This window comes from Schistocerca americana, chromosome 3 (assembly GCF_021461395.2).
Source record: "Schistocerca americana isolate TAMUIC-IGC-003095 chromosome 3, iqSchAmer2.1, whole genome shotgun sequence".
In the NCBI taxonomy this organism is placed as follows: Eukaryota; Metazoa; Arthropoda; class Insecta; order Orthoptera; family Acrididae; genus Schistocerca; species Schistocerca americana.
The window spans coordinates 904,922,582-904,937,638 of NC_060121.1; the positions used below are offsets into that span (position 1 = coordinate 904,922,582).

The following is a 15,057-nucleotide window of genomic DNA, read 5'->3' on the forward strand; positions in this document are numbered from 1 at the left end:
AATTCCAACGGCTTGTGAGTACATGCCACGTCGAGTTGCAGCACTGCGCCGAGCAAAGGGGGACACGATATTAAGAGCTATCCCAGGACTTTTGTCAGCTTAGTGCACGAGTTGTACACGATCAGCTCATCAGCCAATATTTGGCGAAATGATGCGTTGCACGTTGTTTGCTGCTAAACTGTACGATTAAAGGGGAACTTTTTATGACGGTAAACTAAGTAAACTTGGAAACAACCATGTAATTCTAAATATAGAGCATTTAAAATGTGTGCAAGATGCCGAGAAAACTACTGATTCTCCTATTTCTACGATGAATATGACCCCAGTACGCGTCAGTCATTAACTATAAAATAATAAAATATATAACTTCACATGCGAAGTTCTCCTATATGCCTTACAACACTTTCCTGAAAATTTATTTGCAATCCAAAACTTTTCTTTGACTTTTCTTTTCATGCCTTTCACGAAAATATTAATAACCACAATATAGTGTGCATTATTTCTGTTGATTTGCAATATGAGTAATATAAAGATTGAAAATAAAAACAAGTTTCGGTATACGGACTCTACCCCGCGACCATTCCAATACCGTTCTCTACTCTTTCTGTTCGTGCAGCCGTCACCTGAAGAGAAAGTAACATATGCATCTACGTGACTGCTCTACAGTACACACGTAAGGGCCTGGTAGGAGGTTCTTCGAACCACCTTCAGGCTATTCTTTTACCATTTCTCTCTCTAACAGCTCGTGGGAAAAATAAAATCTGTCTGTACCAGCTCTGATTTCACTTACTTTATTAAGGTGAATATTTTTCCCTATGTAGGTTGGCTATAGTAAAATATTTTCACATTCAGAAGAGAAAGTTGATGATTGAAATTTCGTGAAAATATTTCACCGCAACGAAAAAGTGTTTGACTTAAGACTTAATGAGTGCTACCCCAACTCGCTTATCGTATCTGTGATATTGTCTCCCCTATTTCGCGATAATACAAAACGAGCTGCCATTCTTTGGAATTTATTGATGTCCTCCGTCAATCTTATGTGGTAAAGGATCCCAAAACGCACAGCAGTACTCTTGCAGAGGACGGACAAGTATAGTGTAGGCAGTCTCTTTATTAGACATGTTGCATGTGCTGATTGCTCTGCCAATAAAACGCTGTCTTTGGTTTGCCGCCCCACAACCTTATCTATGTGATCATTCCTATTTAAGTTGTTCGTAACTGTAATTCCTAGGTGTTTAGTTGAATTGTTAACCTTTAAATTTGTGTGTTTTATCGTGTAACCGAAATCTAACGGATTTCTTTTCGTACTCATGTGGATGGCTTCCCACTTCTTCTTATTCAGAGACAGTTGCCATTTTTAGTACGTTGCAGATATTGTATCTAAGTCATTTTGCCTTTGGTTTTGATCTTCTGATGATTTTACTACACTTCATCTGCAAAATGGCTCCTTGCCTCCCCCGAGCGGCGCCAAAAATACTGTTTTTTGTTTTTTTTTTCCTGAACGGTTGGCCATCTGGAGCTAATCTGCCGTCACTTTTATTTATGGCCGAGCCCTGCATGTGTCATAAATTTGGACGAAATCTGTGATGGCGAGTGCGCTCGGTTCTCATATCAGCCTCCGTAAGAGCACTAAATTGCATAACTCTTCCTTATGGGAGTTTTCTTCTGCGCGCGATTTCGTTTAGATGTTCTCTACACTTTCCTAGCTATAATTCTCCCAGTAAAGTGAATTCACCGATTGGCCTCCGCTACAAGTAAGGTGCTCGTTCCATTCCGTACCGTTTGGGAACTTCAAACGTATACACACATCAAAAAAAAGTTTTGCATCACTTCAGTTCCGAGAGTTCCGGAACCTGCACAGAAAATTGGAATAGAGATCAACATAAACATCCAGAATGAGATTTTCACTCTGCAGCGGAGTGTGCGCTGATATGAAACTTCCTGGCAGATTAAAACTGTGTGCCCGACCGAGACTCGAACTCGGGACCTTTTTCGCAGGAGAGCTTCTGTAAAGTTTGGAAGGTAGGAGACGAGGTACTGGCAGAAGTAAAGCTGTTAGTACCGGGCGTGAGTCGTGCTTCGGTAGCTCAGTTGGTAGAGCACTTGCCCGCGGAAGGCAAAGGTCCCGAGTTCGAGTCTCGGTCGGGCACACAGTTTTAATCTGCCAGGAAGTTTCAACATAAACATCATTTCTGCCCTTTTTATTGGTCACGAAAATCACACGTTGCATGTTGTACCACCATACAGCGAGACCTTCAGAGGTGTGGTCCAGATTGCTGTACACACCGGTACCTCTAATACCCAGTAGCACGTCCTCTTGCACTGATGCATGCCTGTATTCATCGTGGCATACTAGTCACAAGTTCCTCAAGACACTGTTGGTCCAGATTGTCCCACTCCTCAATGGCGATTCTGCGTAGATCCCTCAAAGTGGTTGGCTGGTGGGTCACGTCTTCCATAAACAGCCAATTCAATCCATCCCAGGCATGTTCGATAGGGTTCATGTCTGGAGAAGAGGCCGGCCACTCTAGTCGAGCGATGTCGTTATCCTGAAGGAAGTCATTGCCACGATGTAGACGATGGTGGCGCGAATTGTCGTCCATGAAGACGAGTGCCTCGCCAATATGGTTGCCGATATGGTTGCACTATCGGTCGGAGGATGGCATTCACGTATCGTACAGCCGTTGCTGCGCCTTCCATGACCACCAGAGGCGTACGTCGGTCCCACATAAGACCACACCAAACCATCAGGGAACCTCCATCTTGCTGCACTCGCTGGACAGTGTGCCTAAGGCGTTCATCCTGATCGGGTTGTCTCGAAAGACGTCTCCGACGATTGTCTGGTTGAAGGCGTATGCGACACTCATCGGTGAGGAGAACGTGATGCCAATCCTGATGCATGTTGTTGGGACCATCTGTACCGCGCTGCATGGTGTCGTAGTTGCAAAGATGGACCTCGCCATGGACGTCGGGAGTGAAGTTGGGCATAATGCAAACTATTGCGCACAGTTTGAGTCGTAACACGACGTCCTGTGGCTGCACTAAAAGCATTATTCAACGTGGTGGCGTAGCAGTCAAGGTTCCTCAAAGACGTAATCCGTAGGTAGCGGTCATCCACTGCAGTAGTAGCCCTTGGGCGGCCTGAGCGAGGCATTTCATCGACAGCTCCTGTCTCTCGACATCTCCTCCATGCCCGAACATCATCGCTTTGGTGCACTCCGAGAGGCCGGGACACTTCCCTTCTTGAGAGCCCTTCCTGGCACGAAGTAACAATGCAGATGCGATCGAACCGAGCTATTGACCGTCTAGGCAAGGTTGAACTACAGACAACACGAGCCGTGTACCTCCTTCCCGGTGGAATGACTGGAACATCGGCTGTCGGACCTCATAGGACCTAAAAGGCGCTGCTTATGCATGGTTGTTTACATCATTGGGCGGGTTCAGTAACATCTCTGAACAGTCGAAGGGACTGTGTCTGTGATACAATATGGAGAGTCAACATCTATCTTTAGGAGTTCTGGGAACCAGGGTGATGCAAAACTTTGTTTGACGTGTGCGTGTAGCGTGAGGCAGCTAAGGCGAGCCACGCCAAATATATCGAGAATGAGTAAATACATCGAGATGCCGTTTCCGCCAGGTAATGGCGGACAATATGACAAATTCCTGACTTTCACAAGTAATTTTTATAGTTTGTTTTTGTTATGGAACTGTATACATGTTTCTGTGACTTTCAAAAGAAGCTTCTAAGAGAACATCAACCATATAACATGCATGGCACTTGATCAAATAGTATCAATACAACAGCACCGCAAACCACTGTACCTCCGTCGGGAGAAGTGGTTCCACAAACGCCTGCTCCGTTACACCAAATGTAAACAAACACGTAACTCAAGTACGGTTCGTCTGTTTACTATCACGGCTGTCACACCAGGTGCTCAAAATGTTGACCTCGAGAATTGATACACACTATAAAGCGATTCTGGAGAAACAATACTACACGTTGAATTTAATTTGTAGTTAACGGCAGCACAGACCAGTGTTATAAAGCAGTTCAGGCCTTCGGGAGTCGTCGGTGTTCCCTACCAGACCTCTTGCTTTAATTTTCTCCACCGGTAATAGTGTAGAAATGTTAAGTTTGGTGAGCGTACAGATCATTTCGAGTTTCCTGAACGACAGTTCCGCTGATCTCCAAATATTCTCTTAAGAGGATCTGTCATTACATCTGCTGAGTGTGGGGGAGGGGGGGGTGACATTCGTAATGTTGGTACCACACTAATTTCCTTATGTCCAGTAGAATGTCTTCAAATAACTGCTGCAGCAGCTCATCTTAGAAACTCTAGATACTTGAGTTTAATTAGATTCCCATTAATAAAAGGGAAACCAATTATGCGGGTCTTGGAAAAGCACGCACCAGACGTTGATAGACCAAGAGCGTTGTTTCTGTCCGTTTCAATCAGCATGGGTTTACAACTGACGATTAGTACATATTGCGAAGAACGATTTGCCCATGGTGTGCTAACGGTGCTTGTTCCTTAAATGAAATTTTGTACATGTATGCCACATCACTTTGTACTTTTCGTGTTTAACATTCGGAGAATGCCACGAAGTTATAGATGCAGTGAAATGTGAAGAGGACGAAATGTCATGAACATAGTGTTCGCAGAACACTCATTTGGTTAATGCCTCCCGCACTTCCAAGATGTCTCTTAGTGACATTTGTATTGTGTGCTACAGCTGCTAAAATATCGAACTAACTAGTCAGAAACTGAAAACCCGAAATAACACCATCCGGAAATTAGTGGGGAGCAGATGCAATTACACTACGCTCTGTAGCATAAGCACTGGTCTACTCTGTGGCAGAGAACTGTGTCCCTGTGTGGAGTAGGAGTACATGTGAAGAAAACTGACGTCCCACTCAATGAAACTGAGTGTAATAACAGGAACATTAAAGTCGACCCCCCTAGATGGCTTCATGTCCTTTTAGGTATTTCTCCAGCAGAAATCCAACGACACGCAGGCAACAATCCAGGAATGGTACAAAATAAAACACACAGACATGATAAGACTGCTACTTACACACCAAGTACTCGACGAATATCGTGGAAATCGACTGAAATCAGGAGCACCAATATGGGAAGACAGAATACTTGCCCAAGGATCTACCTATGACAGCCGTAAATCCTGGAAAACTAAAATAACAGTTACGTCGACCGCCACAAGATAGAAGACTCCAACAACTCCTACGAACGCAGCTTCCCCGGAGAATATGGTGCCAGTCAAACCACGTAGAACTGGACACGCATAAACTGAATCCATGATGCATAAGTGGGGTATCACTGACAACCCAATGAGCGACTAAGAAAATGCTGAAAGACATTGATACATATAGTACAAGATTGCCCGTTGATCAGATTCTTCGGAAAATGGAGGGATTCTATCGAGGCCCGCCAGGCAGCTATTGAGTGGCTCTCTCGCTTGGATTTAACTTTATAAAGGATTATGGCTGTCCTATCACAACTGTGCTCTCCTAGGAACATTAAATGCACTGGTGTTTGTTATATTTGTATTAGTATTTGTACTGTGTCTGCGTCATATTGGAACATATTGTATATATTTTTTTTTATACATCTAATATATTTCAGTCGTCTCTATGTTTGTACTTAGACTTGTAAAGCCATACGACAAATAAGTAAATTAAATAAATTTCTTTCCTCAGTTGCCCTTCTTTTTCCTTGGAGTTGTGTTATTCTTCTCACTTCATGTTACTGGATTTTTTTTTATAATTTTCGCAAATAGAGGTAGTGAGTGTTTGGCAAGGTCTGGATACTCTTATGCATACAACCGTAACACAGTTCTAATAGTTTGGCGACATTCGCCATAAATGATATTCATTTTTCCGAATGTAGTATACATTGTCAGCGTCTCAATAGCTTTACAAGCAAGTTATCCGTCTGCTACAACTGCAGAGGTCAGACTGATGGACTTCAAGCGCAGAGGTAAATACAAGAACCATACCTGAGTTACATGTTTGCTTACATTTGGTATAACAGGGCAGACGTTTGTGAAACCTCTCATCGGGAAATAATGATTTTAAAACTGCAACCAAGACTGCTTGTTTCTTAATATCATACATACTGGTTGCGGTACCAACCCCGGAATGAAATGGAAAAAGTTCTATCTTATATGTTTATAATTTTTCATGTTCTTTAACCTCAGAAACATGCCACGACTACAAATTATGGCTAAAAACACGCAGTTACGTGATTACTTTTATTTGACGTGTCCATACGGCGAAATATATAACCAATGTGTGGTAGCAAAAAAACTATGAAATACGGCATAAATCCTGGCCAGTACGCAGTTCAGCACTCACCGAGTACTCTCAGCTCTTCCGATAATGACGATTTAGTTTTTCTGCTCTGTGAGCAACGGCGAGCAGTTTTCGAGAGGCGGAGATTGTCATCTACACGAGAGCTGTAAACTGGCAGAGCGCGACTGTCTGAGATTTTGCCCCACTCTCGGACACTGACGGCGATATGATTCCCGGCGCTGTTTACACGGCACATATTACTCGCAAAAGCTCTCTGAGGGTGAAAAACAAGTCACGTGTATACCTTGCATAAAGTACGAGACCATGCTGGAGAGTAATGGCTTCAAATTATGTGTCAAAACTCTTAAAGCTTTATAACTAAAACTAAAACATAAACATTCTAGATCTTTATTCTTCATGTCTACATATCTATTTCTCAACATCGTCACCCTGACGAGGAACACATTTCTCCCAGCGATAGACGAGTTAGTACATATCATCACTGTACAATGTTTGACTTTGTTAACGGAGCCACTACCTCACCTCTGCTCGCACGGCTTCATCACTTTCAGAGTGAAGTCCTCGAAGGTTTCCCTTCGGATGAGGCCAGCTCGGGACTGTATGGAGGACGATCGATGACACCTTGCGGTGTCTTGCGGTGTCTTGCCGAAGGAGAGGCTGTTCCATTTGTGGACGAACTCTTCGATTTCTAAACTCGATCACAGCACCTACACACTGCCATGTTACACGCTACAATTCGGAACCCTCTAGCGGCAGTGCGCTGAAAATAGACATGAAAAACGTATATGTGGAATGTTAATAACGTTAGTTTTATGTAAAAAGGTTTAAGAGATATCTCACAAAAAATTCGGAGTCATTACTTTTCAGCACGTCCTCGTAACTTGATTTACTGCAGGAAATGGAAATTCTGGTCAAATCATCGTAGGTGAAAACAATCTATCAACGACGAAACTTTTCCATGCACAACAGCGTCGTCAGCAGACAGTCTAAGAGGGCTGCTCGTCTTATCTAACAGATCAAGAACAGTCCTATAAGATTTTCATGGGGCTTTCCTGATGTTACCTTTGTGTGTGACTAATGAGAGTACCTGGTGAGGTGGCGAGTTGATGATCTCACTGTAGTCTTATCTGAGAGGACGGCTGCTCAGGTCACCATCTGGCCATCACCATTTAAGTTCTTTGAAGTTTCCTTAAATCGCTTAGAGCAAATGAAAAACTGCCAGATAATTCCTTTCCAAATTCTTCCACATTCTGAGCTTATGCTCTGTCCTGATAAACTCGTTGTCAACGGGACGTTAAACCATAATCATCCATGGAATACGAGTTCAGTATCTTAAACTATGCGTCATCTCGGTTGGTGAGGTTTTGTATAAACTTTTGTACACTGTCGGACAAAACATTTATTCCCTAGCTGGCGGCTGTTAGTGTTTTTTGAGCTGGAAATTTCATCTCTCAGTCACACTTTACTGATATATTCCTTTTCTTGAACATTTACTGTGAATAATGTATTTGAAAATATGGCACTAAGCATAAACTTAAACATTGTTTGGTTGGATATGAATGAGTGTAAGAGCACGAGCGAAGTTAAAACATATAATCGCCATTTTATTCAATCTTATTTATGAACGACTGAATTATTGTTTTGATCTGCAGTCCGAAGACTGGTTTGATGCAGTTCTCCATGTTATACTATCCTGTGCTAACATCTTCCTTTGTGAATAACTACTGCAACCTGCGTCCCTTAGAATCTCCTTACTGTACTCATCTCTTGGTCTCCATCTACGATTTTTATCCCCCTTCTCCCACACACACACTTCCGTCCACTACTAAATTGGTGGTTCCTTGATGTTTCAGAATTTGTCACATCAACAGATCCCTTGTTGCAGTCAGGTTGGGTTACAAATTTCTTGTTTCGGCAGTTCTGTTCAGTATTTCCTCATTCTATAGCATTACATTTGCAAATCCTCTGTTCTCTTCTCGTTTATACTGTTCATCGTCCATCTTTCACTTCCGTACGTGACTACACTTTCCTAACACTTAAATCTATATTCGACATTAACAAACTCCTCTTCTTCAGAAACACTTTTCTTGCCATTACCAATCTGCATTTTATATCCTCTCTACTTTGGCCATCATCAGTTATTTTATTGCCCAAATAACGAAACTCGCCTACTACTTTAAGTGTCTCATTTCCTGATCTATTTCCCTCAGCATCACCTGATTTAATTCGACTACGTTCCTGTCTGGTTATTTTGCTTTTGTTGATGGTCATCTTATCTCTCCTTTTAAGACACTGTCCATTCCGTTCAACTGCCCTTCCAAGTCATTTATTGCCTCTGACAGAATTATGAGTACAATGTCATCGGCAAACCTCGAAATTTTTATTTTTTCTCTTTGGACTTTAATCCTTATTCATGTTTTTTCTTTGGTTTCGTTTATTGCTTGTTCGGTGTACAGATTGAATAACATCCGGATAGGGTATAATCCTGTCTCACTCCCTTCCCAACCATTGCTCCCTTTTCATGTTCTTTAACTCTTACAGCTCCCACATGGTTTCTGCACAAGTTGTAAATAAGCCTTCGCTCCCCATATTTCATCCCTACTACCGTCAGAGTTTTAAAGATTGTATTCCAGTCAACTTTGTCAAAAGCTCCCTCTAAGTCTACAAAAGATATAAATGTAGGTTTGCCTTTCCTTAACCTATCTCCTCAGAGAAGTCGTAGGGCGAGTATTGCCTCGTGCGTTCCTACATTTCTCCGAAATCCAAACTGAACATCCCCGAGGCCGGCTTGTACAAGTTTTTCCATTCTTCTGTAGAGAATTCGTCGAAGTATTTTGCAGTCATGACTTATTAAACTGATGTTCGGTAATATTCACACCTGTCAGCATCTGCTTTACTTCAAATTGGAATTATTACACTCTTTTTTACAGTCTGAGGGTATTTAGTCTGTCACATACATCTTACACACCAGGAGGAATAGTTTTGTCAAGATTGGCTCTCCAAAGAATATCGGTAGCTCTGATCGAATCACGTCTGCACCGGGGTCTTGTTTTGACTTAGGACTTTCAGTGTTCTGTGAAATTCTTCTCGCATTATCATATCTCCTATCTCATTTTCATCTACATACTCTCCCCTTTTATGATATTGCCTTCAAGTTTACCTCCCTTGTATACGCCCTTTATATACTCCTACCTTTCAGTTTTTCCGTCTTTGCTTATTACTGAGACTCCATCTGTGCCCTTGATACTCATACAACTGCTTCTCGTTTCTCCAAAAGCCTCTTTAATTTTCCTATAGGCGGTATCTCTCCACTGGTGACATAAGTTTCTGTATCCTAACATTTACGCTTACCCATTTTACACTTCTACTATACATTCTGCATTTCTACTAGACCTTGTCTTTCTAGCTATCTGATACTCTGCTGCCTTCGCGATTTCACCTCTCAAAGCTACCCGTTCGTCTTATACTGTATTCCTTTCGTCTGTTGTGATTAATCCTTACCTAAAGCTTCCTCTGAAACTCTGAACAATTTCTGTTTCTTTCACCTTATACAAGTCACATCTCCTTAATTTCCTAATTTCTTACAATTTCTTCTGTATTAATCTACTCAGTTCATAACAAATGAATTGCGATCAGAGTCCACATATGTGGATGGAAACGTAATACAGTTTAAAATCTGATTCCAAAATCTGTGTCTTACTGTTAAATAATCAGTCTGAAACCTTCTAGTGTCTTCAGATCTCTTTCACGTATACAGCAACTTTCTTTCATTACTCTTATGCCAAGTTTTAGCAATGATTAAACTACGCTCTGTGCAAAATTCTACCAGGCGGTTACCTCTTCATTCCTTTCTCCCTGTCCATACTCACCTACTGTTTTACCTTCTCCTTCTTTTCCTACCATCGAATTCCAGTTCCCTTCCACAATTAAATTTTCGTCTCCTTTAACTATCTGAATAATTTCTTGTATCTCACCATACATTTCTTCAATCTCTTCATCATCTACGGATCTAGTTGCCATATAAACTTGTGCTACTGTGGTGGGTGTTGGTTTCATGTCTATCTTGGCTGCAGTAATGCGCTCACTGTTCATTTTTCCTATTTTTGTATTCATTACTAGACCTACTCTTGTGTTACCCCTGTTTGATTTTATATGTATAACCCTAGACGCACCTGAACAGAAGTCCTGTTCCTCTTGCCACCTAACTTCACTAATTCCCACTTCAACCTACCCGTTTCCCTTTCTAAATGCCGACCGGGGTGGCCGAGCGGTTCTAGGCGCTACAGTCTGGAGCTGCGCGACCGCTACAGTCGCAGGTTCGAAACCTGCCTCGGGCATGGTTGTGTGTGACGTCCGTTAGGTTTAAGTAGTTCTAAGTTCTAGGGGACTAATAACCTTAGAAGTTAAGTCCCATAATGCTCAGAGCCATTTGAACCATTTGAACCTTTCTAAATTTTCTAACCTATCTGCCCAGATAAGGGATATAACATTCCTCGGTCCGACCAGCAGGTCAGTTTTGTTGCTCGTGTTCTTTCTTGAGACGCGCTATGAAAGCTGCAGACCCTTTAAACCCTGTGTGCCCAATTTCTCTTGCTTTCTGCATTGCCCAGAGTTTCAGGTGCCAGTAATGGACACATTTTCCTTCATTCCTTGCTGTGTCAAACTGGGATAGATCGTGTTGTTTTATCTCCAGCTCTTTGATTGCTTGTTTTCTCGAAACGGATGTTTATTATATTTTTTCCCCACGTTATCAAATACTACTTTGATGTTCGATGTGTTTTTTATAGCCGGACGTCTCTGTAGTAACGAGCTATAGGTCGCAACTTTAAATGAATTTCTACGATAATCATCATAAATAGTTTCAAGACGTTCGTCAGAAAATTTTGTTAACATACTAACAGTATTAGATTTATTTTCTGGCGAAGGTCCATACTCACCAGAATTGTTAGCTTCTCTTTGAGCAGTATTTCCGCCACTGCCATTAAGGACTACAATCTTGAACACCATTAATCGCATTATCGTTTATAAAGTCGTTTTTGTCATCCACTATGCTATATAATGTAACTTCGGTTGAGCAATCAAATAAATATTCATGTTTCTGAATAATCAGATCCACAAAAAAACATTGCGAAAGTGTTATCACCCTGTCCTACACCGTCTTCCGTTGAGTAATCAGAATATTTTAAACGTTCTAAACATTAATGATTTCGTTCGTTTTTCCTGTATATGTATAGCGATACTGGCAGACTTTTGCTAAACACAACTACTTGCTGAGATAACTGACTGACTGGGGTGTTAAGCCCCCTCCTCCAAGACTGTAAGCGCGGTTGTGTAGAAACCAAGAGCAACATAGTCACACAAGTCTGTACACAAATGTTTAAATGCAAGTTCCTGTTCCAGGCTAGAGACATCCCTTGTGAGTAGTCCCCGCCCCGAAAACCGAATGGGGGACTATTATACCTCCAGAATATTCTTCCCAAGAGAATGCTATGTTCATTCAACCATAAAGTAGAACTGCATGCCCTCAGCAAAAGTTAGGCTGTGGTTTCCCCTTCATTTCATCCGTTCGCACGTCCAGCACTACAAGGCTATATTGTGTCATATTACAAGAACCAGATCAGTCAGTCATCGAGACTGTTGCCCCTGCAACTACTGAAAATGTTGCTGCTCCTCTTCAGGAACCAGACGTTTGTTTGGCCTGTCAACAGATACCCCTCCATTTCGGTTGCACCCAAGATTCCGCTATGTGTATCGTTGCGACACGCAAGCCAACCCACGACGACAAGGTCCATGGTTCGTAGGGGGACGACTGAGTTATAGATATTTTTAACATCACTCCTGTCGTAATTTATAATCAGGGTGTTTGGAACCATGTTTCTATACTCCATAATACTTAATTAATCATCATCTGTGACGTGTTATCATAATAGAAGGGGAGCTACAGAATTCAGAATGTGATGAAGATTGTTTCGTAGGTGTTTAGCATGGATTTTCAACGTATTACTGAGAGGAGCTTGCGCGACACGGAACTGTATCACATTTAGCGCGTGTATGTGTCCCATCGCTAATGATGCCAGTTATGTCAACATCATTCAGGGACCATTAGCGTTCCTACTAGTGATTCACATCTCTAGCGGTTCATTTCTTAAGAATAACAAGTGATATCTGATCATAACAACATGTGTATTTCGTGACGTTTAAAACAGAGGTTGTGTTTACAATTTTACATTTCTTATCGTTCGTTGTGATTGTGTCGGTGAAAATGAAAGTGGAGGAGAGTAGTTGCGATTTTAGGTGAATACTGATCTTAGGACTTAATATTCGTGGTAGCTTATGTTCCGCTTTTAACAATCGTGTTCGTGATCGTATTATATAGAAAAATATTCACACTCATCGTCGCTTTACTTTCATTGTTGTCTCATAGTATTTTTATTTCTCTAGCATTTAAAAAATATATTCGCATTTAAATATCAAATGCAGCTGCAGGGTTTATATTAAGCACGACTATTTCCATACACTGAAGTACGATTGTTAGAGTAGAGTACTTCCATACTATATTAGCACGTTATCGTTTACGGTTAATAGGAAAACTCAACAGATTAGATCTCACATGTTAACCGAACCGACTGCTAACTAAATACATCTGCTGTAAGCGTTACCAAGGAATGTAGCGACGCATACATGATCAACGCTTACGTCAAATAAAATTAGAGCGACTCAGAAACCGAATCCGTATACCGAATCCGTATACCGAATCCGTATCTGAGGCCCCTTACGTATGCCGTTGCAGTGACGTTGAATACACGGTTAGCTGGCTGGAATCGTGACAGAAGAATAAATTGTCATTCCCTGTATTTAGTGGTGGAGAAGAGACGGTATCTTGTTTCTGCTTCTCAGACTTTGTGCACGTGTTCTGGCTTAAATACCAAATATTTCCGCAGTGTTTCATCATCTGTCTTTTCCGTCATAATCATAACAAACACGACACTTTTACCACATACTCAGTCAGCTTTCTGCACGTTCTGTGGGAGATAAGCGCCCTTTATTTCGAAAAACAAATTTTCAATTGGAAACTTCCCGGCAGATAAGAAGTGTGCCGGGCCGAGACTCGAGCAAGTGCTCTACCGACTGAATTACGAAAGCACAACTCATGAATCAGGTACCAGGTTCGAGCTCCGGTCTGACAGGAAGTTTTCTCCTACCAGGAAGTTTTAAATGCGCACACCCCGCTGCAGACTAAAATACATTCTGAAATCTTCAGTTACTAGCTGTCACAAAAAGTTTTTACTAACAAAATACAGTTCAAAAAGTCCTGAAAGATTTGCTGGTGGGCAACTGTTCCTACTTGAAACACCCTTCCTGCCAGACTGTATTTCTTCTTGTATCCAATAAGTGTGGTTAGCGTCAATGTTATTACAAAGCGTATGTGCCCATGCTAATCGACGTTAACTGAAGCTTCAGGACCTGCATGATGGCTGTTAAAGGTTGCTCCTTGAAAGGCGAAAACCATTTTAGATTAGACATGTCGATGCAGTAAGCAACGAACTTTAATAAAATATTTTTTTGATAAAAACATTAATAATTGTGCGTGTCATACAATAATTAAGTAGTGCACCTAATATTCGATGTGATAAGTTTTAGTTACTTTAACATCAAAAATCTGTCGATTAGCGCGAGAGCATCCCTAACTGTATGTTAGCCAACCACCAACTTCCTTCGATTTGGCTCTGGTGCTGACACCGTGCACTCAGTTTTGCCAGTATGCAAAGAGATCGAATTGTTAAGAGCAGTTTCGGATTCCGCTGTTCCACTGCTCTTCCGGAAATATTTTGTCTACGCAACATAAAAAAAAACTAGATAACAGACATGAACAAAACAATAAACGAATCCTGTTGCACAAATGCCCACACAAAAGAAAACAAATATAAACTTATGACTGGAAATGCCATGTTGTAAGCGCATAAAACATGCCATCAAATTATTGTGTAATATAAAACAACATGTTCTGACTATATATTCAAAATAATATTAAATACAAAAAAAGCATTAAAAGAATTGTAACATGACAAGGATTGAAAACTGTATATAACGAAAAGATGACTTAGTATTTTCTAAAAAATTAGGGACGGCTAATATCAGCAACTCACAATATGAAAAGTACTGTTAAATCCAAGAAATGTATTACGTCTTTGTAAATTGCACCATATGAAGCAATATTGCAAATACCTTATCATAAACAAAGTTCGTGCAATGCCAACGTGTCTGTATGGAACTGCGTTCCTTTGATCATAGAAAGAACTGTTTATGTGGCGCAGCACTTCATAGAAACAACGCAAAATGAAAATCAGCTCCCTGAAGCTACCCATCTTCACTCTAATCATTGAAGCTACATTTCTTCCGTCTAATTAAACATCAACACCTGTAGAGAAGCAAGTGAGAACACAAAACTGACATATCAGGACAAAATCACGGTTTCTTTCCATCGCATTAACAGCTTCTCACCGATTTACATTTTAACATTTTTCAGTTTGTTGCAGGCCATACGATTTCATAGAGTTCACGGATTCGCGATCCACCAAATCAGAACACGTACATTGCTGAATCAGAATGACCCAATGTAGTAGTGATGAGACTGCTTTATTTCCAAGTTTCACGTAGAAGACCTGAAATGCGACTGTCTCTCTTGTCTCATTAAACACAAAATAAAACCCATTCCTCGTATGACG

The 15,057-nt window shown here is 41.3% G+C and overlaps 1 non-coding gene across 1 annotated transcript; it reads left to right on the top strand.

Annotated features, from left to right (window-relative positions):
• The first annotated feature begins 2,075 nt into the window (after positions 1-2,075).
• Positions 2,076-2,150, top strand: Trnap-cgg. The gene has a single exon. It is a non-coding gene; the product is annotated as a tRNA-Pro (tRNA).
• The last annotated feature ends 12,907 nt before the right edge of the window (positions 2,151-15,057 follow it).